At 36.6% G+C, this 22964-nt stretch overlaps 1 protein-coding gene and 1 non-coding gene across 2 annotated transcripts in view; both read left to right on the forward strand.

Annotated features, from left to right (window-relative positions):
- LINGO2 (leucine rich repeat and Ig domain containing 2) overlaps positions 1-22964 on the forward strand; it is a 1335691-nt gene that overhangs the window by 660765 nt on the left and 651962 nt on the right. The window lies entirely within an intron of this gene.
- LOC133049044 (U6 spliceosomal RNA) lies at positions 13120-13226 on the forward strand. The gene has a single exon (XR_009691202.1). It is a non-coding gene; the product is annotated as a U6 spliceosomal RNA (small nuclear RNA).

A 22964-nucleotide genomic window follows, 5' to 3' on the forward strand; every position in this document is an offset into this window, starting at 1 on the left:
ACAACCTAGATTACTGTATCCAGCAAGGATCTCATTCAGATATGAAGGAGAATTTAAAAGCTTTACAGACAAGCAAAAGCTGAGAGAATTCAGCACCACCAAACCAGCTCTTCAACAAATGCTAAAGGATCTTCTCTAGACAGGAAATGCAGAAAGGTTGTATAAATGTGAACCCAAAACAACAAAGTAAATGGCAACGGGACCACACCTATCAATAATTACCCTAAATGTAAATGGGTTGAATGCCCCAACCAAAAGACAAAGATTGGCTGAATGGATACAAAAACAAGACCCCTATATATGCTGTCTACAAGAGACCCACCTCAAAACAAGAGACACATACAGACTAAAAGTGAAGGGCTGGAAAAAAGTATTTCATGCAAACGGAGACCAAAAGAAAGCAGGAGTCGCAATACTCATATCAGATAAAATAGACTTTCAAATAAAGGAAGTGAAAAGAGACAAAGAAGGACACTACATAATGATCAAAGGATCAATCAAAAAAGAAGATATAACAATTATAAATATATATGCACCCAACATAGGAGCACCGCAATATGTACGGCAAATGCTAACAAGTATGAAAGAGGAAATTAATAGTAACACAATAATAGTGGGAGACTTTAATACCCCACTCACAACTATGGATAGATCAACTAAACAGAAAATTAACAAGGAAACACAAACCTTAAATGACACAATGGACCAGCTAGACCTAATTGATATCTATAGGACATTTCACCCCAAAACAATCAACTTCACCTTTTTCTCAAGTGCACACGGAACATTCTCCAGAATAGATCACATCCTGGGCCATAAATCTGGTCTTGGAAAATTCAAAAAAATTGAAATCATTCCAGTCATCTTTTCTGACCACAGTGCAGTAAGATTAGATCTCAATTACAGGGAAAAAATTGTTAAAACTTCAAACATATGGAGGCTAAATAACACGCTTCTGAATAACCAACAAATCATAGAAGAAATCAAAAAAGAAATCAAAATATGTATAGAAATGAATGAAAATGAAAACACAACAACCCAAAACCTATGGGACACTGTAAAAGCAGTGCTAAGGGGAAGGTTCATAGCATTACAGGCTTACATCAAGAAACAGGAAAAAAACCAATTAAATAACCTAACTCTACACCTAAAGCAATTAGAGAAGGAAGAAATGAAGAACCCCAGAGTTAGCAGAAGGAAAGAAATCTTAAAAATCAGGGCAGAAATAAATGCAAAAGAAACTAAAGAGACCATAGCAAAAATCAACAAAGCTAAAAGCTGGTTTTTTGAAAAAATAAACAAAATTGACAAACCATTAGCAAGACTCATTAAGAAACAAAGAGAGAAAAACCAAATTGACAAAATTAGAAATGAAAATGGAGAGATCACAACAGACAACACTGAAATACAAAGGATCATAAGAGACTACTACCAGCAGCTCTATGCCAATAAAATGGACAACTTGGATGAAATGGACAAATTCTTAGAAAAGTATAACTTTCCAAAACTGAACCAGGAAGAAATAGAAGATCTTAACAGACCCATCACAAGCAAGGAAATCGAAACTGTCATCAAAAATCTTCCAGCAAACAAAAGCCCAGGACCAGATGGCTTCACAGCTGAATTCTACCAAAAATTTAGAGAAGAGCTAACACCTATCTTACTCAAACTCTTCCAGAAAATTGCAGAAGAAGGTAAGCTTCCAAACTCATTCTATGAGGCCACCATCACCCTAATTCCAAAACCAGACAAAGATGCCACAAAAAAAGAAAACTACAGGCCAATATCACTGGTGAACATAGATGCAAAAATCCTTAACAAAATTCTAGCAAACAGAATCCAACAACATATTAAAAAAATCATACACCATGACCAAGTGGGCTTTATCCCAGGAATGCAAGGATTCTTTAATATCCGCAAATCAATCAATGTAATACACCACATTAACAAATTGAAAGATAAAAACCATATGATTATCTCAATAGATGCAGAGAAAGCCTTTGACAAAATTCAACACTCATTTATGATTAAAACTCTCCAAAAAGCAGGAATAGAAGGAACAGACCTCAACATAATAAAAGCTATATATGACAAACCCACAGCAAGCATCACCCTCAATGGTGAAAAATTGAAGGCATTTCCCCTGAAATCAGGAACAAGACAAGGGTGCCCACTCTCACCACTACTATTCAACATAGTGTTGGAAGTGCTGGCCACAGCAATCAGAGCAGAAAAAGAAGTAAAAGGAATCCAGATAGGAAAAGAAGAAGTAAAACTCTCACTGTTTGCAGATGACATGATCCTCTACATAGAAAACCCTAAAGACTCTACCAGAAAATTACTAGAGCTAATCAATGAATATAGTAAAGTTGCAGGATATAAAATTAACACACAGAAATCCCTTGCATTCCTATATACTAACAATGAAAAAACAGACAGAGAAATTAAGGAAACAATACCATTCACCATTGCAACAAAAAGAATAAAATACTTAGGAGTATATCTACCTAAAGAAACAAAGGACCTATACATAGAAAACTATAAAACACTGATGAAAGAAATCAAAGAGGACACAAACAGATGGAGAAACATACCGTGTTCATGGATTGGAAGAATTAATATTGTCAAAATGGCTATTCTACCCAAAGCAGTCTATAGATTCAATGCAATCCCTATCAAGCTACCAACGGTATTTTTCACAGAACTAGACCAAAGAATTTCACAATTTGTATGGAAATACAAAAAACCTCGAATAGCCAAAGTAATCTTGAGAAAGAAGAATGGAACTGGAGGAATCAACCTGCCTGACTTCAGACTCTACTACAAAGCCACAGTCATCAAGACAGTATGGTACTGGCACAAAGACAGAAATATAGATCAATGGAACAGAATAGAAAGCCCAGAGATAAATCCACGAACCTATGGACACCTTATTTTTGACAAAGGAGGCAAGGATATACAATGGAAAAAAGACAACCTCTTTAACAAGTGGTGCTGGGAAAACTGGTCAACCACTTGTAAAAGAATGAAACTAGAACACTTTCTAACACCATACACAAAAATAAACTCAAAATGGATTAAAGATCTAAATGTAAGACCAGAAACTATAAAACTCCTAGAGGAGAACATAGGCAAAACACTCTCCGACATAAATCAAAGCAAGATCCTCTATGACCCACCTCCCAGAATATTGGAAATAAAAGCAAAACTAAACAAATGGGACCTAATGAAACTTAAAAGCTTTTGCACTACAAAGGAAACTATAAGTAAGGTGAAAAGACAGCCCTCAGATTGGGAGAAAATAATAGCAAATGAAGAAACAGACAAAGGATTAATCTCAAAAATATACAAGCAACTCCTGAAGCTCAATTCCAGAAAAATAAATGACCCAATCAAAAAATGGGCCAAAGAACTAAACAGACATTTCTCCAAAGAAGACATACAGATGGCTAACAAACACATGAAAAGATGCTCAACATCACTCATTATCAGAGAAATGCAAATCAAAACCACAATGAGGTACCATTACACGCCAGTCAGGATGGCTGCTATCCAAAAGTCTACAAGCAATAAATGCTGGAGAGGGTGTGGAGAAAAGGGAACCCTCTTACACTGTTGGTGGGAATGCAAACTAGTACAGCCGCTATGGAAAACAGTGTGGAGATTTCTTAAAAAACTGGAAATAGAACTGCCATATGACCCAGCAATCCCACTTCTGGGCATACACACTGAGGAAACCAGATCTGAAAGAGACACGTGCACCCCAATGTTCATCGCAGCACTGTTTATAATAGCCAGGACATGGAAGCAACCTAGATGCCCATCAGCAGATGAATGGATAAGGAAGCTGTGGTACATATACACCATGGAATATTACTCAGCCATTAAAAAGAATTCATTTGAACCAGTCCTAATGAGATGGATGAAGCTGGAGCCCATTATACAGAGTGAAGTAAGCCAGAAAGATAAAGAACATTACAGCATACTGACACATGTATATGGAATTTAGAAAGGTGATAACGATAACCCTATATGCAGAACAGAAAAAGAGACACAGAAACACAGAACAGACTTTTGAACTTTGTGGGAGAATGTGAGGGTGGGATATTTGAAAAGAACAGCATGTATACTATCTATGGTGAAACAGATCACCAGCCCAGGTGGGATGCACGAGACAAGTGCTCGGGCCTGGTGCACTGGGAAGACCCAGAGGAATCGGGTGGAGAGGGAGGTGGGAGGGGGGATCGGGATTGGGAATACATGTAAATCCATGGCTGATTCATATCAATGTATGACAAAACCCACTGGGAAAAAAAAACAATAATAATAAAAATTAAAAAAGAAAAAAGAAAAAAGAAATAAAAAAAAAAATAAAATGAAGTCGATTGGGAAGACAAGTCGGTAGAATAAATCCAATAAAATGATTTTCTTTAAAAAAAAAAAAAATGGAGATATTACTGATGTAACTTTTAAGGCTTTTAAGGCTTTGCTAATATTGTAGTAAGGGCTTATTTCATGGTGTTTTTGTTTGTGACTTGGAGGATAATTATAAAGAGTGGCTGTTCTTCACAGATGGTAACATTAAAGTAATAGTCAGAAATGGATTTATTCCCTCGCCGTCTTCACATACTTTAAAGAATTGAATTCTCTGCTAGAACACAGTGTTCCACCCACCTCAAAACCCCTCTCCCCAATTACTAGGTTCATGAAAGCAGAGAAACAAGGTTTGACAAATGAGTCTATTTCTTGTGATTCAGAGACTCACCCACATTGTGCATTGCTTCTTTTGAGATGGCAATTAGACCATGGGTTTTCATATGTTGATCTATCTTATGAAAGCCAAGACCAGCTCTACAGATCCCATGTGAGTTAGAGTAGTGTTGACTGCCTGCTCAGCTTCACAGAAGTGAATTTTGGGTGATGCATGATCATATTTATAATGGGCGCTTCACTCTCAGGCTTAGAAGACTGAGTGATTTCTGAATAGGAGTATACTTGATATTTCTTGACTCTTTATCTCCTGCCATATCATTGTCTTTTTCTCTCCCAAATCAATTGCTTGTGGAAAGCCATTATTTATGGGAAAAAAAGATATTAGGGAATCCAATATATAATAGTTCAGCAAAATTTGAAGGCCCATTCAAATTGGCCTCAAGGATCGTCAACAGTGAATAACTAAGTAGACTGATGTTCTTGGAAATACATTGCTCTCACTTTATAGCCTTTATGTTTTGTTATTATTTGATTCATTAAAATATATTAACTCAATTACTTGGGGAGATTGTGTGACGTTGTTTCCAAAAGCCATAGCTGTTAAAAATATCTGAACTCCTTTCCAAAGTTTGTTTCCAGTTGTACCCCACAAATGTGACTTGTAGATGTTTTTTGCTATGTATTCTCAAAAGTTTCCTTTCATAGGTTGACAGTTTAGGAAACAATTAACACTAAAGTGTTGCTTTGTCACTGTTAATGGCCAATATGAGCTTCCCTGGTGGCTCAGTGGTAAAGAATTCACCTGCCAATGCAGGAAACGTGTGTTCAATCCCTAGGTTGGGAAGATCCCCTGGAGAAGGAAATGGTAATCCACTGCAGTATTCTTGCCTGGGAAATCCCATGGACAGAGAAGCCTGGCAGGCTACAGTCCAGGAGGTCACAAAAGAGTTGTATACTACTTAGGGACTAAACAACAACAACAAAGACCAATACGGTTTCATTAACACTAATAAAAAATGGATATAGTTTTACTTCATTACTCCTGTCAGAAATTTATCTTCTTAAACCACTCCAGAGAAATACATATTTTTCTCATGGGCTAAGGAAGTAGGGCCAATGATGAAAGCATCAAGTAGAAGCCAGGAATCAGCAAAAAGAAGTCTCACAATAGATGATGCTAATTCTCAGAATTCTCACTTTGTCCAGGCCCTTGACTTAATGTCCAATGTGGTACGTCTATAAAGGATGGCTAATCAAATTGAAGCCTTTAAATGCTGTGGGACCTACTAAGAGGAGCTTTTATATCTTAAACATAGATTTTTATTAAGGTGCAGTAAACACACCTTAATAAAATAAATCCCACACTACCTTTGTTTCAGCTTATCTTAAATCTGCATTCTCAGATGCTATTTAGAAGTAATACCATAGCTGGGAAACAAACAACTCCTTAATATCCAAGATCCAAGCTGCAGATCTCAGCTTAACTTATTTTACTCACTTTTTAAAAATAGGCTATGTCTGCATTTAAACAAAGTATGGATTTGTAAGTATTTTTCCTAAAAGAGCTTGTCGACCTTCAAGGAGACCCAGCAAGTCACAGTTAAGGTTATAGTGAGAAATGTTAATTAGCATTCACCCAGAAACCTAAGGAAGACAAAGATTGATCTTTGTACTTAGAGCGGAGTAGTTGGTGTTAACGGAATTTACAACTATAATGTCTGATAACAAAAGGACATTCTTCTAATTTAAGTTAAAATGGTTTCTTTTGCAGTTAGGAGGATGCAGTGATTTAAAAGTAAAGAAATTGTTTTTCCTAGTTACCAATACTGCTTATATATTGGGTTTGGGAGGAAAGTCTTATTTGTGATCAGTAATTATCCACTACAAAATAAACAGGAAAACAAAGTGTAGAAGAAGTTTCCATGATAACATTAAGTGATGTTTAACCTCTAAATATAAAGCCAGTGTACAATGCTCATACTCTGAAATTAAAAAAAAAAAAAAATCACCCAAAGGCTAAGATTAATTAGACAAATTTAATCCAGTTCCTAAACCAAACTGAGGAATATAAGAACTGTTGAGATACTGAAGCAAGCAGAGTCTGAATTTGTTAGCATCCTTACCCACACCCAGCCCCAACTCAAATGACCATGTACTTTGGGCACACTCCTTTTAGAATGTAGCTCAAAACCAGTAACCTGGAAGCAAAGTGCTCTTCATTCCTCTGTAGATTACCTTTATAAGCCCCACCCTGCCTCCTTATTGAGTACCATCTCCTGAATGTAGAGCAGACCCCAAGGTATCTTCCTGCCCCTTTGTCAGCTATCTCCAATGTCAAGAATTCCTTTCCCCCCTTCACAAGAAGAAAGACTTTGATTTTTCCCATAGGCTGTTATCACCTTCTCTATAAAGTCTTAAACAGATTCTCCATTCAAAATTAGCTGCCATTTTCTTTGTGTTTGCCTAGCAGTTGGGTGAAAATCTGTTCACAAGTTTGTCTCCTGAAATAGACCACAAATTCCTCAAAAGGAACACTTGATAATCATTGTCTCCATATTGTCCTGTGTTACTTGGCATTTGTTGGTTCTATTTTACTTTGAGGAATAAATGAATATTGCACCAGTTTAACTTGTTTTCTAAATGACGTTCTTTATGTGCAATGTTTAATCATGAAAATATTTTATAACAGTCCAAAAATATTAGAGAAGTCTTGGGACTCAATTTTTTAACTTTGCTCTTGATATATTGGGTGGTCTTGAAGTGTCATTTAAAAAGGTTTTATGCTCATTATGCAAAATGCTGGGCTGGATGAAGCACAAGTTGGAATCAAGATTGCTGGAAGAAATATCAATAACCTCGGATAAGCAGATGACACCACCCTTATGGCAGAAAGCAAAGAACTAAAGAGCCTCTTGATGAAAGTGAAAGAGCAGAGTGGATAAGTTGGCTTAAAACTCAACATTGAGAAAGCAAAGATCATGGCATCTGGTCCCATCACTTCATGGCAAATAGATGGGGAAACAATGGCAACAATGAGAGACTTTATATTGGGGGGCTGCAAAATCACTGCAGATGGTGACTGCAGCCTTGAAATTAAAAGATTCTTGTTCCCTGGAAGAAAAGCTATGACCAACCTAGACAGCATATTAAAAAGCAGAGACATTACTTTACCAACAAAGGTCTGTCTAGTCAAAGCTATGGTTTTTCCAGTAGTCATGTATGGATGTGAGAGTTGGGCTATAAAGAAAGCTGAGCACCAAAGAATTGATGCTTCTGAATTGTGGTGCTGGAGAAGACTCTTGAGAGTCCCTTGACTGCAAGGGAATCCAACCTGTCAATCCTAAAGGAAATCAGTCCTGAATATTCATTGGAAGGACTGATGCTAAAACTCCCAATACTTTGGCCACCTGATGGAAAGAACTGACTCATTGGAAAAGACCCTGATGCTGGGAAAGATTGAAAGCAGGAGGAGAAGGGGACGACAGAGGATAAGATGGTTGGATGGCATCATGGACTCAAAGAACATGAATTTGAATAGGCTCTGGGAGTTGGTGATGGACCCGGAAGCCTGGCGTGCTGCAGTCCATGGGGTCACAAAGAGTTGGACACAACTGAGTGACTGGACTGAACTGAACTTATGCTCATTCTATTGTATTTTTCTCTAGCATTTTGAGGTATAATTGACATAGAATATTGTGCAAGCTGAAGGTATATAGTGTTATGAGTCAATTATATGTATATATTTTGAAAAGATTACCAAAATAAGGTTAGTGAACACATCTATCACTTCTCATAGTTACTATAGTGTGTGTGTGTGTGTGTGTCTATGTGTCTGTGTGTCTGTGTGTGTAGTGATAATGAGAAACCAAGAATGTTGAGCAAATTGCCTTATGTTCCTTGGGTAGAGAGATTGAGCTGGGATTTGAATTCAGGTGTTATGATTCCTAGTCCAGAGTTATATTAGATTTTTATTAGGAAAAGCTTGGTGAATTCACCTTACCATCTCCTATAACTCAGTATCTGCCTATGTAGTGACTAGGTCTAGAATAGTCACCCAAGAGGGAAAAAATAATGGAGAAAAGGTTGGATTCTCCTCATGGTGATTTCCAAGAATGTTTCAGTTCAGTTCAGTTGCTCAGTCGTGTCCAACCCTTTGTGACCCATGAATCTCAGCGCACCAGGCTTCCCTGTCCATCACCAGCTCCCGGAGCTTACTCAAACTCATGTCCTTCAAATTGGTGATGCCATCCAACCATCTCATCCTCTGTCATCTCCTTCTCCTCCTACCTTCAATCTTTTCCGGTATAAGGGTCTTTTCCAATGAGTCAGCTCTTCGCATCAGGTGGCCAAAGTATTGGAGTTTCAGCTTCAGCATCAGTCCTTCCAATGAATATTCAGGACTGATTTCATTTAGAATGGACTGGTTGGATCTCCTTCATCCAGTTTTTCAGTGCACCATTAGCTTTGATAAAATGTACACATTCATTGGTTCAATAACTAGGAATCAAAAACCACAAGCAACAGCCACCATTGAACATAAAACATGCCATAGTCAGCATTAGATATCAGCCTGCAAAGAGCAGTGACTCTCTTAGGAGATGTACTGACATTCTACTATAACTTTGATGTATAAAAACAACAGGCTAGATGCAAAGAGATTTCTAGCCATTTGAGAAAGTCATAAGTTCCATTTAGAATCTGATGAAAACTATGTACCTTCTCTCAGACCTAAAATTATTGTTGGAATTCACATAGTTATACAAGTGAAATTTATCACATAATTGATGGGGTAAGTCTATCCTATAAAGCACACCCAGAGTGAGCCTCATTCTCTCTCTCTCTCCCTCCCTCTCTCTCTCTCTCTCTCACACACACTCTCACTCATTCATTTATTCACTCACAGGTGCATATTCATTTTGTGACCATAGCTTAAGCTTAAAAGTCTATAGTGAAAGCTACCTCATATTCTGTCTGTATCTGCCTGTGACTTTTATATAAAGATCAGATTTTTCATTAAATATCAATCAAAGGGGCTTTTAGTCTATGAAGACAATCATTTTAATTTTTATGTCAATCATGATTTTAAGAAATTAGCAAATGGGGGAAAAAGCTGACTATTTCTCTTTGAAATTGAATCATTTTCACAAATTATTCTATAGTGCACATTTCTTACTTTGTTTTCTTCTTGAAAAATTGTAGGCTGTTAATGTAATATTTTAACATCAAAAGTGGATATTTGTAAAGGTTTTCAGTCTATTATTTTCATGTTTTATTTGTCAAGAAAATGGTTTATCTCTTTTCTCACTTCCAAAATATAAGTAGGAATTGCTTATTATTCTTGAGAATAACAAATAGTAAAATATCAAAAAATATATCTCTGCTACAATAATTTGTGGCTATAAAACTAACATATACCATGTTAGCATCTAGCAGAAAACAATTATGTGACAAAATGTTTCAAATGCATAAGGCCTGTGACATTTTACATTATAGTGTTACAGGGAAATAAATGTGTTTCTGCAGTATATTTGGGAATGAATGTTGGCAAAGTCTTGTGAAATTTAAATCCTGAATAATTAGAAACTTAATTGCAGTATTTGGAGTGTGTTTGAATTAAATTTTGAAGTAGCACAGCTGTACTATAAAATTTCCTTGGTGGACCTCTAGAATCTTGGTCTGAAGGTTTTCTTTGTGAATTTTAATTGGAAGGTTTCCAAAATGGGGTAGAATTGGTGTATATATGTAAATAGTTTCATTTGGCAGCTGATAAATAGTCAATCTGAAGGAAATTCCATTTATAGGTCAGTTGTCTGGATTTTTTTTCTGGGTTGCCTTGATTTCAATAAGCTTAATTAAGATTATTCAGCTTTATTGTGTCATTATTCTTTCACTTGAAGCATAATCTATTCAGTTACTTCTTAGGAATAGGAAAATAAATTCCTGCAACTATTTAACCAGCAAATATTGAAAAATTGATATGGAATACCTTTGTAGGATATGAAAACTCTGGAATATGCAGGATAAGATAAAATACAATGACTTTGTTTTGAATTGTTGCCAAGGAGGTTTAGTTACTTAGGCAGTAAAATAGCAGCTTTATCAAGTGACCTTACTTCCAAGGATTTCTCAAGTCATAAACTCCAAAGGGCAGTGATATACTGAGTTTCTGGTGTTCCTTGAATAAAGGTAATATACTTTTCTTATAGAAGTTACTGGAATTCAGTTATTGCAGTATGTATTCGGGTATTAGTTATGCAGAGCAGTTCTCAGGGACCTGTGGATTGAAGTTACTATCAGAGAGCCCTGTCCACAGAGAAGGATGAATCACAGAGTATTTTGCTGTTATATTTAAGAATAATGGTGGAAAGATATCTCCATTTTCCCTTAAAGCTTTCAATTTTGAATTTGGCTAAAGGTCATCTGATATATAACCATAGCTAACTGAGGTTATCACATCTGTTGCTTTGTGCCTTAGAATGCTAGACTTAAAAAATAATGGTGGGTTATATTACCCTGCCTTTGATGACTTTCCACTGTATTACAAAGTTGTATACTACATATATATTGCAAAGCTATAACAATCAAGACAATATGGTGTTGGCATTAAAATAGTCTTCTAGTTCATGAAACAGAATATAGAGTCCAGAAATAATAAACCCATGCATATATGGTCAACTACTTTGCAGTGAAGGAGCCAAGACTATACAATGGGAAAATGAAAAGGCCATCTCTTCAATAAATAGTGTTGGAAAGACTGGGCAGCCATGTTTAAAGAATGAACCTATACTACTTACTATCTTATATCATACACAAAACTTATCTCAAAATGGATTAAAGTCTTGACGGTTAGACCCAAAACCATAAAGCTTCTAGAAGGAAACATAAGTAGTCAGCTCCTTGGCAGTGGTTTTGGAGATGATTTTTTGAATCTAATTTCAAAAGCACAGGCAACAAGAGCAGAAATAAATAAGTGGGGCTACATTAAACTAAGCCTCAAATAGCTTCTACACAGTGAAGGAAACAGTCAACAAAATGAAAAGGCAGCCTACGCAATGGGAGAAAATATTTGCCAGTAATATAACAAGTGGTTAATAACCAAAATATATAAAGAACTCATACAACTCAATAGCAAAAAAGGAAAAAAAAAAAACAAGAAGACATTTGACTAGTAAATGGGCAGAAGATCTGAACAAACTTTTTTTCTGATGACACATACATGACCAAAAAAATATATGGAAAGATGCTCAATATCACTTATCACCAGGGAAATTCAAATCAAAACCTCAGAGATATCCCCCTCACACTATCAGAATGGCTATTATCAAAAAGATAAGAAATATAAGAAATAAGTTTTGGCAAGAGTATGGAGAAAAGGGAAGGGTTTTGTGTAATATTGGTCGGGATGTAAATTAGTGCAGCCACTGTGGAAAATAAGTGGGAGATACCTCAAAAAAAAAAAAAAAAAGAACTATCATATGATCCAGCAATTAATTCTACTTGTGAATATTTATCCCAAGAACATAAAAACACTAACTCCTTAAGATATATGTATCCCCTAGTACATTGCAGCATTATTTACAACAGCCAAGACATAGAAACAACCTATGCCTCCATCAGTGAATAACTGGATAATGAAAGCAATACTATGGAATACTGTTTAGCTACAACAATATGGATGAACCCCGAGGGTATTATGTTCAGTAAAATAAGTCCAATGGAGAATGACAAATTTCACATGATCTCACTTAAATGTGGACTCTAAAACAAACAAAAACTCAGCTCTTAGACGCAGAGAACAGATTGATGGTTGCCAGAGGCAGAAGTTGGGAGGTAAGCAAAAGGGATGAAGGTGGTGAAAAGGTACAAAGTTAGTGTTATAAAACAATTAGTTTGCAGTATGATGGATACAGTTACCAATACTGTGCTGTTCAGTTGCTCAGTCGTGTCGAACTCTTTGCGACCCCATGCACTGCAGCAGGCCAGGCTTCAGCTTCAGCATCAATCCTAATGAGTATTCAGGTTTGATTTGTTTTACTGCATTGCATACTTAAAAGTTGCTAAGAGAGTATAGTCATCCCATGACATCCACAAAGAATTTGTTCTGGGACCTCCTGCAGGTACCAAAATCCACAGATCTCAAGCACTTAATACATATGAAATGGAATGGGATAGCTGGCCTTCCATATTTCTAGATGCAGGAGCTGTGAATATGGAGGGTCATTTTGAAAGAGTCATCTTAAAAGTCCTTGTCATTAGGAAAAAAAAAAGTCGTAACTGTATGATGATGGATGGTCACTAAACATTGTGATTATCATTTTGCAATGTATACAAATATCAAATTATTAGTTGTGTACCTGAAACAAATATAACATTGCATGTCAATTATACTCAAAAATATTAATGATAGTGCTCGCTTCGGCAGCACATATACTAAAATTGGAACGATACAGAGAAGATTAGCATGGCCCTTGCGCAAGGATGACACGCAAATTCATGAAGCGTTCCATATTTAAAAAAAAAAAAAAATATTAATGATAGACTGTGTGACCCTTGCCTTTGATGGCCTTTGACTATGGAAGAGGAACTGTGTGCATGCAAGTTTGTCAGGAAATCTTTATGCATCCATATATTATCCCTAAATATGACCTTTTATATGTCAGTTCCTTTTGATGAAATAAATATTACCTTGAGAGATACAGCCCAAAGATAATGGCAAGTTATTTGTGTTTTATATAAAATATGACTTAATTAGATGTTTTCCTTGTGTAGTTAAGAACCTATGAAGAGAGAAGAGAGAACACTGTGTATCAAGTCTGGAGAGAAAAACAATCTTGGAAAATGAGAGCTGAAGGAGGGACCTACCTGGGAAGAATAGAGTTTACCCAGGTGACAGATGAGGCAGTCAGTCTGGCTCACATAGCCTTGTAATTTTCAAATTACAAGTGAGGGACCACTGTGATCATAACTCTCTCACGTGCCAAGCTCTTACACCACAAACAATCTTGTAGTTCACTGTACAAAGCAAAAATTTTAAAGTAAATCCAAAGTGGGAGCAAATTAGCTTACTATGGGCTGTATGCTGACCTCGTCCTTTATGAGTAATGACTTCATTCTTAATTCATGATGTGGACATTGTCTTGATTGCTGCTGTGTTCTCAAAATAGAACAATGTCACAGCATAAGGAGTTTTAAATATTTCATGAATGATAAGACTAACACACCATAAATAAAATAATGGCATTTTCTAATCTTTGCCTATGCAAAGTGTTCATCTATATGGAGTCAATAATCAAAACCTGTATGTGGTATGTGGTTTAAATCTTGGATCCGTCACTGAACTGGTGGCATGAAATTACACAATTCATTTAACTTCTCTGAGTCTCCATTTCATTTATATAATGTGACTGGTGATCATCCCCATTTTACAGAATCATTTTATGAATTAGAGATTATGAGTCTAAAGTGTCTGGTATAAATGGGCTCTCAGCATGTGGCAGTGATTATCCTTATGTGTGTGAGTTTATAACGTGTTTCTTACTAGCAAATTTCAGTATGAGGAGCATTTTGCTCTGTATAAATAACCAAGCCAGTGTAGGGAAAACAAGTAATTAAAACCATCTTTGTTACTAAATTTTCATCCTGTTCATTCTGGAAAAGAGAACCTTGAAGGAGTACTTTTACTTTTATGTCAAAAGCTGTTGGGAAACTAACTGATCTTCTGAACTTACAGTTTTTTGAAAAGATATTTATTTCTCTCACCCCTCCTCCCCGAAAGGAAAATAGTCTAACATATAAGCAGTCATGAGAGTGTTTCTTTATGATACCTTGAATTGATTCAGCGTTTTGCTTCCAAATTGCTCAGATGACTCCAACCATGTCATCTCATTTATTTCTCTCATAGTCTAACATTCCAATGACACATTCTGGTTTATCTGGATTTGTGAGTCTGATATGCTCAATTCTTATTTTTTCCATTTACTTTATCATTTTGAATTTATTTTTCCTATTCTCTTTTTTTCAGTTAGATATCACAAGAACTTTTTCTTCAGCTGGTTAGAATTACTTAAAATTAAGACTGTTATTAAGCACACGAATATCATTCACATTCATGTCTACATAGTAAGAACCTAGGCAACCTTTCCAAAAAATAGCCCTGCTGTGAATGAAAACCTGGCTTTATGACATGAAAAACAATTCAGAAATATTTTAAACATTTGTCCTAATGTTTAGCCAAATCCAATGTTAAATCATACTGTTTTTAATGCTGAACTATAAAAAATCTGACTAGTAGATGCAGTTTTGTTTTTGTGGTAGATATACGAAGGCAGAGGGCATTCTTACAAGAAAAAGCCCCATTGCTAATCCCCAAGTATAAACTCAGTCTCTTATCCCATGTGGAGTTTTGCATAAACTTGCTTCCATGGCCTGGGCTGATTCAAGGAAGTACTATGCACTATAGGCTGAATGTTTGTGTCTAAAATTCATGTTGAAACCAAATCCCCAATGAACACTGCAGTGGTCTTTAGGGTAGGATTGAGACCTTTATAAGAGAAACTCCAGAGAGCTCCCTCACCCCTTCCATGACATGAGGACACAGTGGGACAACCACTGTCTTTGAAGAAGGAAGTGAGTCCTCACCAGACATCGGATCTACCAGTGACATGATCTTGGACTCCCCAGCCTCCAGAATTGAGAGATATTTGTGCTGGCTGTTCAAGTCATCCCATCCATGGTATTTTTGTAATAGCAGCTTAAACACTAAGACACATACTTCTTTCTTTCTCTATTATTATTATTATTTTTTAATCTTTGTACCCAAACACTGTCTTCCTTCTTTACCACATAATTCAAGAAATATTAAGGAGGTTCCCTACCATAGGTCTACTTAATACTCATGTTTAGCTTGCAGTGCCAATGTCTTTAATAGCATATTTGAGGAAAAAGTAATATTAGCATCTCAAACAGAGTTCCATAATAGCTGTGATGTGGTGGAAATGATCTAAGTCACCTCCTGTTTGTCCAGTTATGAGAAATGGTAGGTGATAGTAAAATCATTTCTAAGATTTTATATCTATCATTATGCTGTCCTGTAAGTCGGTGATGCCCACAGGAGCTGACAAATGTTTATGACTCTCTGCTCCTTTATTCAATGGGCTTGGGTATCAGTGTTTTGAGTATTTATTTTCTCTGCTTGCTGTGGTCTCCCTTTGTTCAATTTTTTTTCCATTACCATTGGTTTATTGATTGTTCCTACTACCCGTTTCACTGACTGGTTGGTAGCAGTCCTCCACTCACTTGTGATTTCCTGAAGCATCTATTTTGTGAGATGAGAAATCAGCTTTACTTGTTAAAATTGACTATAAAATAGTAATTAAGTAGATTTGGAATAAGAACTAGGTGACCAGGGAAGTGTAAAGCCCAAATACCTCCCATATTTCTATTCTACAAACACTTAATGACTCTTCTAAATGACAAAGAATACTGAATATAACATGACTACTGGTTTATAGACAATTTTACAGATCAGTTATGTTTATTGTTTTCTGTGAGGGGTTACTTCCTATCATTTATAGAGAATAATCAATAAAGAAGTAATGCATTTAATTACAAAGTGAACATTATTTAAGACTGTATGATTAGCATCAAAAGGGATATTATCAGCTATTGGTTTTGCAGAACTATGGTTTGCCATTTTTAAACAGTCATAACTCTTTAAATGTTGGCAGTGACGAGCTATCAAAGAATTTTTATACAAAAGCATGTTATTTCTATATAAACATCAGGCATTTTATTTTAGGTACAAGATGTTTTTATTGAAAGAAATGAAGTGATTTCACCCATTTATGTTAAAAGCTGTGCAAGGCATGCCATATCCTTTGTTTATTTGTTACAAACTACTTTCATTTTATTAGCCAATCAGTCAGGTTGGAACATAATTTTTTAGAATTGCACTCCTTGCAGGCACTTCTGAAAATAAAAGTGTCAGCTTATTAAGATTTTTAGACCTAAAGCATCAATTACCCCAAATACAACATCTAAGGAACAGTTTTCTAGAATGTAATAATCTGTACGCAAATGCATGTGACATTATAGCAATGGTTTAAGATCACACGTCTGTTTAGCAGTTGAAAGGATTTTACTTCAGTGTCGCAGAAGGAGGGTGTCTCATGTAACACAGTAGATATGTTCCTGAAAAGTTGTACTAAAATTGACTTATGGCAAATTCTACTAACCATGTGATCCTTAAAGAAGTCAGAGCTTTTCCAGAGGGAGTGGTTTGTACTGGAACTTGCAGGCAGATTTGTACATTGGGATTTAGAGGCTAAGTAATAGAATTCTGCATTGATGAACAGTTCCCTATGTCTAAGATAATGTGGCTGCTCAGGACTTGAAATATGGTTAGTGCAGTAGAGGAACCGAATTTTTAATTTTGTTTAATTTAAATTTAGGTTTGAAATACAGCTAGTGGCAGCTATATTAGATACTGCAAGTTTATTAATAGGAGCTTGTGTTAGGAAGGGATGGAAGAAAAGTCCCAGGAAAAAAAAACAAAACAAAACATTGGAGCAATAATATCATTTGTGTAAAAAAAATCTAGATATACACTTTACATGATAGCAGTGGTGGGAGCTTAAGAGGAATAATATTTTAAAGCACATAGTGCTTTTTAGGAGACTCCTCTGGTGGTGGTCTGAATGGGACACTGTAGAAAGGTGAGAGATAGGAATTGGTAGTTACAGTCCAGGACAGAAGTAGAAGGGGTGGTTCTAGTCAACCTGGACAGGTGTCACATGAAAGATGGAGTATTTATTATAAGAAAGTGAATGAGTTTATCAAGGATTATCTCCTCCCTGTTTCATTAATTTTGCAAATCTAGATTTCTCTATATTTTCTGTGTATACCTCTACTCTTGGGAAACTGTCTGAAGTGACTTAAAAATTCTTCATGGTATAGGATGCTCCAATAATATAACTATATTTTCCCTACGTGTACAAGACTATTGCTCTATGAACCAACAGAAGACAATCATTTTATTATTTTACTCTCCCCCATTTTCCTTCCTGTCTTCCCTGGTGGCTCAGACGGTAAAGCGTCTGCCTATAATGTGGGAGACCTGGGTTCGATCCCTGGGTCGGGAAGATCCCCTGGAGAAGGAAATGGCAACGCACTCCAGTATTCTTGCCTGGAAAATCCCATGGATGGAGGAGCCTGGTAGGCTACGGTCCATGGGGTCGCTAAGAGTTGGACATGACTGAGCGACTTCACTTTCTTTCACTTTTCATTTTCCTTCATTGTTTATATGGCGGTGACCCTGTGTTAAGCGCCTAAAATAAAGTTCTGAATAGTCATGGCCTCTCATAAAACAGTTTGTTGTCATTGTAATTGATATAAACATTCACATGCAGACACTGGTTCTGTTCATCACTGCGTCTATTTGTCTGCAGCGCGTTGTCACTGCATTCATAAATACTCGGGCCCTAGGTCGTTCTGGGCTCACTGTCATGCTCATGGTAGACGAGTTCTAGCCATCTCGAGACCTTGTTGGCAGAGATACCACAGATTAGGCAGGAAACAACCAAGGGTGGTTTGTGCCTCTCAGCACCAGCAGTTCTGGGATCAGCAGCCTAAAATGTCAGCCAGACTGTCTGACTGAGCATCATGGTCTCCACAAAGATATCACTGAGATGGGGGATATCATTTAGATATCATTTCAGGAGGACCAATGCCAGAGTATCTGAGCAGTTCTCAGGAGTTCCAGCAGAGAAAGCTCTCGTCAATTAAGAGAACCGTGAGGACAGCCAGTTGCCAACATGTACATTTTTTTCCCTCTTTCAAGGATTTGTTCTTTTGCATATTTACATTTGCATGCTGCTGCTGCTGCATAGAACTGCAGAAGACAAAGAAAGTTAATTTGAGATTACATGTGTTTCTATTTTTGTAGTGCAAGCGAATTGGACTGCATTTTTTCCTTGCCAAAATTTGTCTTTAGAGGGGATTATTCTTTTATTGTCCAGAATAGCTTTTGGTTTTAGGCATAAACAGAAAGCTTTATCATTTCTGGTCACTAAGTATAGAAACTCTCATATTCTAGATGTGTTGTTCCAATTGAGAATGCTTTAAGCATCCTGTTTTAAGCTAATGATAATTCCTGAGAGGAGATAGTATAGAAAAGTAAACAGTAATAGATCTGGTTTAATTCCCAACTCTCTTCCTTATCCCTTATGGGATCTTGGACAAAGTATTTAGGGCTTCCCTAATGGCTCAGATGGAAAGGAATCAGCCTGCAATGAGGGAGACCTGGATTCAATCCCTGGGTTGGGAAGATCCCCTGGAGAAGGCATGGCAACAAACTTGAGTATTCTTGCCTAGAGTATTCCCATGGACAGAGGAGCCTGGCAGGATCTCACTGACCCTTAGTTTCCTTATCTGTGTAATGAGGAAAAGAAGTTTTACATAGCCACGGCATTGCAATGACTAAATGTAGTAAGAACCAGTTTCCTTTGGTCATGCCAGAAGAATTCACAATCCACTCTTAAAAGACTGATCTTTCAGCAAGATGGGAGGGTGAGGAATGAAAAAGCACCTTTACAACATCAAAAAGAGACTCACCTCATTATAAAGACATATTCCCTTGCAACTCTAACATTGTAAACCTTATAACCTCACGGATAACCCTTTTAGCATGACACAGAAAAGCTTTGAGGAAATTTATCTTTCCATATCTCCGTGAGAGAAAGATACATTTTCTTGGTTAAATTTGATTAATGGGAACCAATTTCCTTCTTTTTTTAAAAGTAAATGCTCATTTCCTTTTTGACTGTTTTGAGCATTTCCATTTTGCTCATTTCCTGTTGGAGATTATTGAATTCTTGGAGAGCATTCCTTTTGACTTTATATTTTATAAGGGTTTAGATATGGTTAGGTTGGATTGTTGTAAAACTTGGGGGATCAGGAAGGCTTTAGCTGCCTGAGAATAATTCACCAGAAGAAAAAAGAATGAGATTTTCTGATCTTTGATGGCTATTGTTTAACCACATAGAGGTCTTCCCCCAAAGAATCATCTAAATAACTGAATATCAACTAAAAAAAACCTGAAAATCTATACCAGTAAGAGGAATACTCAGCTTGTCTTAGTTTGTTATTAGAGCATTGGAGCTCACTGTTTAACACGCCCTGTGTATCCTTTTTGTATTTCCCTTGCAGTCTGTCCTGATTATACTGCCCACTCTATGGGGTCATTTGCTAATATACCAGAAAAGTTCAATGTAGCTATTGCACATACTACAAGGAAAAAGGATGAGGGTATCTTAATTAGTTTGCAGTTAAAAAAAAAAAAAACAAAAACACTCTAAATAAATTCAGTGAGTGCAAATTGAAAAGTAGACAGCTGGAAGTCTCATTAGGTGCATATTAGCTGGTATTAGCACACTGCAAAGCCGTCTTCAGTGCTTCCTTCTTACTGTGTGAAGATGTGTCTGCAGGAATAGAAAACCTAAATCATTCAGCCTCCTTCTCTGTATTCTGTTATACCTCGATTAGCCACATATATATATTATTCTTAATTTATAAAACTGATTACTAATATATACCATATATTTTCCTGTAAACCTATTATAGAAACATGGGCAGATCTCCTTCAGTAAATTAAAGTGATTATTAGAGGCACCCCAACACTTAATTATGTTTGCTGCTGTAAACGTTTGTTCCATGGATTCCCGGTATTACTCTGGTCCATGACTTGTAATAGAGCTATTCCTTTTCAAATGACTTTGAATAGCACTGAGTGATTTTTTTTTTTTTTTTTTAATGATAATTCTACCCAACTTTTAGACTAACTGGATGTCATCAGAATTTAAACTTATTTTCTATAGGTTGGTTGGGAGACGCAGGCAGACACGAGTTTGATCCTTGAATCAGAAAGAAACCCTGAAGGAGGGCATGGCAACCCACTCCATGTTCTTGCCTGGAGACTCTCATGGACAGAGGAGCCTGGTGGACTACAGTCCACAGGGTCACAAAGAGTCGGACATGACTGAAATGACTAAACTTGCATGCACATACACACATAGAGAGAGAGAGTGATTTTAAGGAATTGGCTTTCATGATTATGGAATATGGGAAGTCCAAAATCTGTGTAGGCCAGCAGACTGGAGACCCAAGAGCCCATTTTGTGATTCAGGTCTAAAGGCTACCAGGCTGGAGAATTTCCTCTTGCTCAGTGACGGTCATTCTTTAGTTCTATAGTTCTAGTCAGGCTTACAACTGGTTGCACGAGATCTACCCATGTAATGGAGAGTTATTTACTTTATCCTAAGTGTACCAATTTAAGTGTAAATCTCACCCAAAAAACATCCTCACAGAAACATTCAGAATTAATATTTGACCCACTATCTGAGCACTGTAGCCCAGCCAAGTTGACTCATCGAATTAACCATTAGTAGAATTAACCCGAGTCTCCTGCATTGCAGGCAGACTCTTTACCCTCTAAGCCACCAGGAAAGCCCCTAGAATTAACCACACCAGGCCTCAAAAGTTGAGGAAAATGGAGAAAAAGTAAAGGTAACTTCACCAGGAGTTGTGAGCATTTTTTCACTCCACTTACATTCAGATCGCCTGCAATGCAGTATACCTGGGTTCAATCCCTGGGTGAGGAAGATTCCCTGGAGAAGGAAATGGCAATCCACTCCAGTATTCTTGCCTGGAAAATTCCATGGACAGAGGAGCCTGGCAGGCTACAGTCCATGGGGTCACAGAGAGTCAGACAAGACTGAGCACACATGCACACATGGTATTTCTATGAAATCTCTCTGTACGATGGTTTTTTATTGCTACTTCTTTATTGCAGGGAGTGTGTATTGACTTTTTATTTGGGGCAGATACAGATTGAGGTCTCTTTTAACACCAGCCTGACAGGTCTTAGCCCCTGATACACATGCATGTTTTCCTTCTTGTCTTCTCATTATTATCATGTCATATTATCGATTGAGTCAATAATCAGTGTTTACCTTGCCAAGTCGATATAAACACTACACACAGCACAAAAATGTCAGCTTTTATGATTACTCTTCCTTTTATGCAAATACTGGTCCTTTTTCTTTTTTTGTCTTATTGTGGTAAGATTTTTTAATTATATTTTTTGTGCTGCTATTATTTTCTTAGTTTTATAGTAATAACAACTAAGAGCTTCTGTTTCTTTCTCCTACCTCCAGCAGTATATAACTCTTCTTAATACACTTAAGTATGCAACACACAGTAAATGTATCTTGTTAAAAATATCTCTCCATGACACTCACCCTGCTCCAAATTGTTCTGGGTGCATTCTTAAACCTCCAAACCTGCTCCCCAGCTATCCTGTCCTGATTGGTCATTCTCTCCACCTTTCTTCTATGTTGGATCCCTGTTTCCTGGATCTTCTTATTTTTTGGTTTACTCCCTCATTTTAGTGGGAAACCTCTCGCAGTAGGTTTCTGGAAATTAGTTCATGGGAGATAAACGTCTTTCTGTGTACACCCACATATAATTGACCATAGACTTCTAGGTTGTAACTCATATTGTTTCATCAGCCACACAAAGACTTGGTCCTGTTGTTTTCTGTGAATAGCTTCCAGTATTGCTAGTCTTCCTATATTATTTCACATGAATGTTCCCTGTAAAAGGCTGAAAATCTTTCCTTTATTCCCTGAGTGCTGCCTTTTCTTGATGTACCTTGTATGTGTCTATTTCCGTCCATAGTACTGGAAACATGGTGGGTCTATTCAATATGAAAACATGTGTTCTTCCTTTCTGGGAACTTTTCATGATTTTCTATCCCATATTTTCTATTATTCCTTTTTGCTTCTGGCATCCTTTTTTTTTTTTTTTTTTTTTAAGATGTTAGCTCTACTGGTTCTTGGCTCTGCATTTTTTTCCTCTTTTTTTTTTTCTTTTCCTGATTTCCATCTCTGAAATTTTGCTTCTCATTTTGCAATAGCTCCTCAAATTTCTCCCCTAAAATTTTTATTGGATTTTTTTACTTATACTATCATGTTTTGATTTCCAACATTAAGAAAAAAATCTGTTCTTATTTCAAGGATACAAAACCTCCTATCTTTGAGGATATTAATCATGTATACTAAATTTTATTTTTGTGCATAATCTTTTCTTTTTCTCTGTTATTTTTTTCTGATTTTTGGTCTCTTTGATAAAAGAGGATCTCCTCAAGTATCTAATAATTCTTGGGTTTGTGCTAATATATTAAAAGAGTGGGTCTT

Source organism: Dama dama, chromosome 29, assembly GCF_033118175.1.
Source record: "Dama dama isolate Ldn47 chromosome 29, ASM3311817v1, whole genome shotgun sequence".
NCBI classification, from domain to species: Eukaryota; Metazoa; Chordata; class Mammalia; order Artiodactyla; family Cervidae; genus Dama; species Dama dama.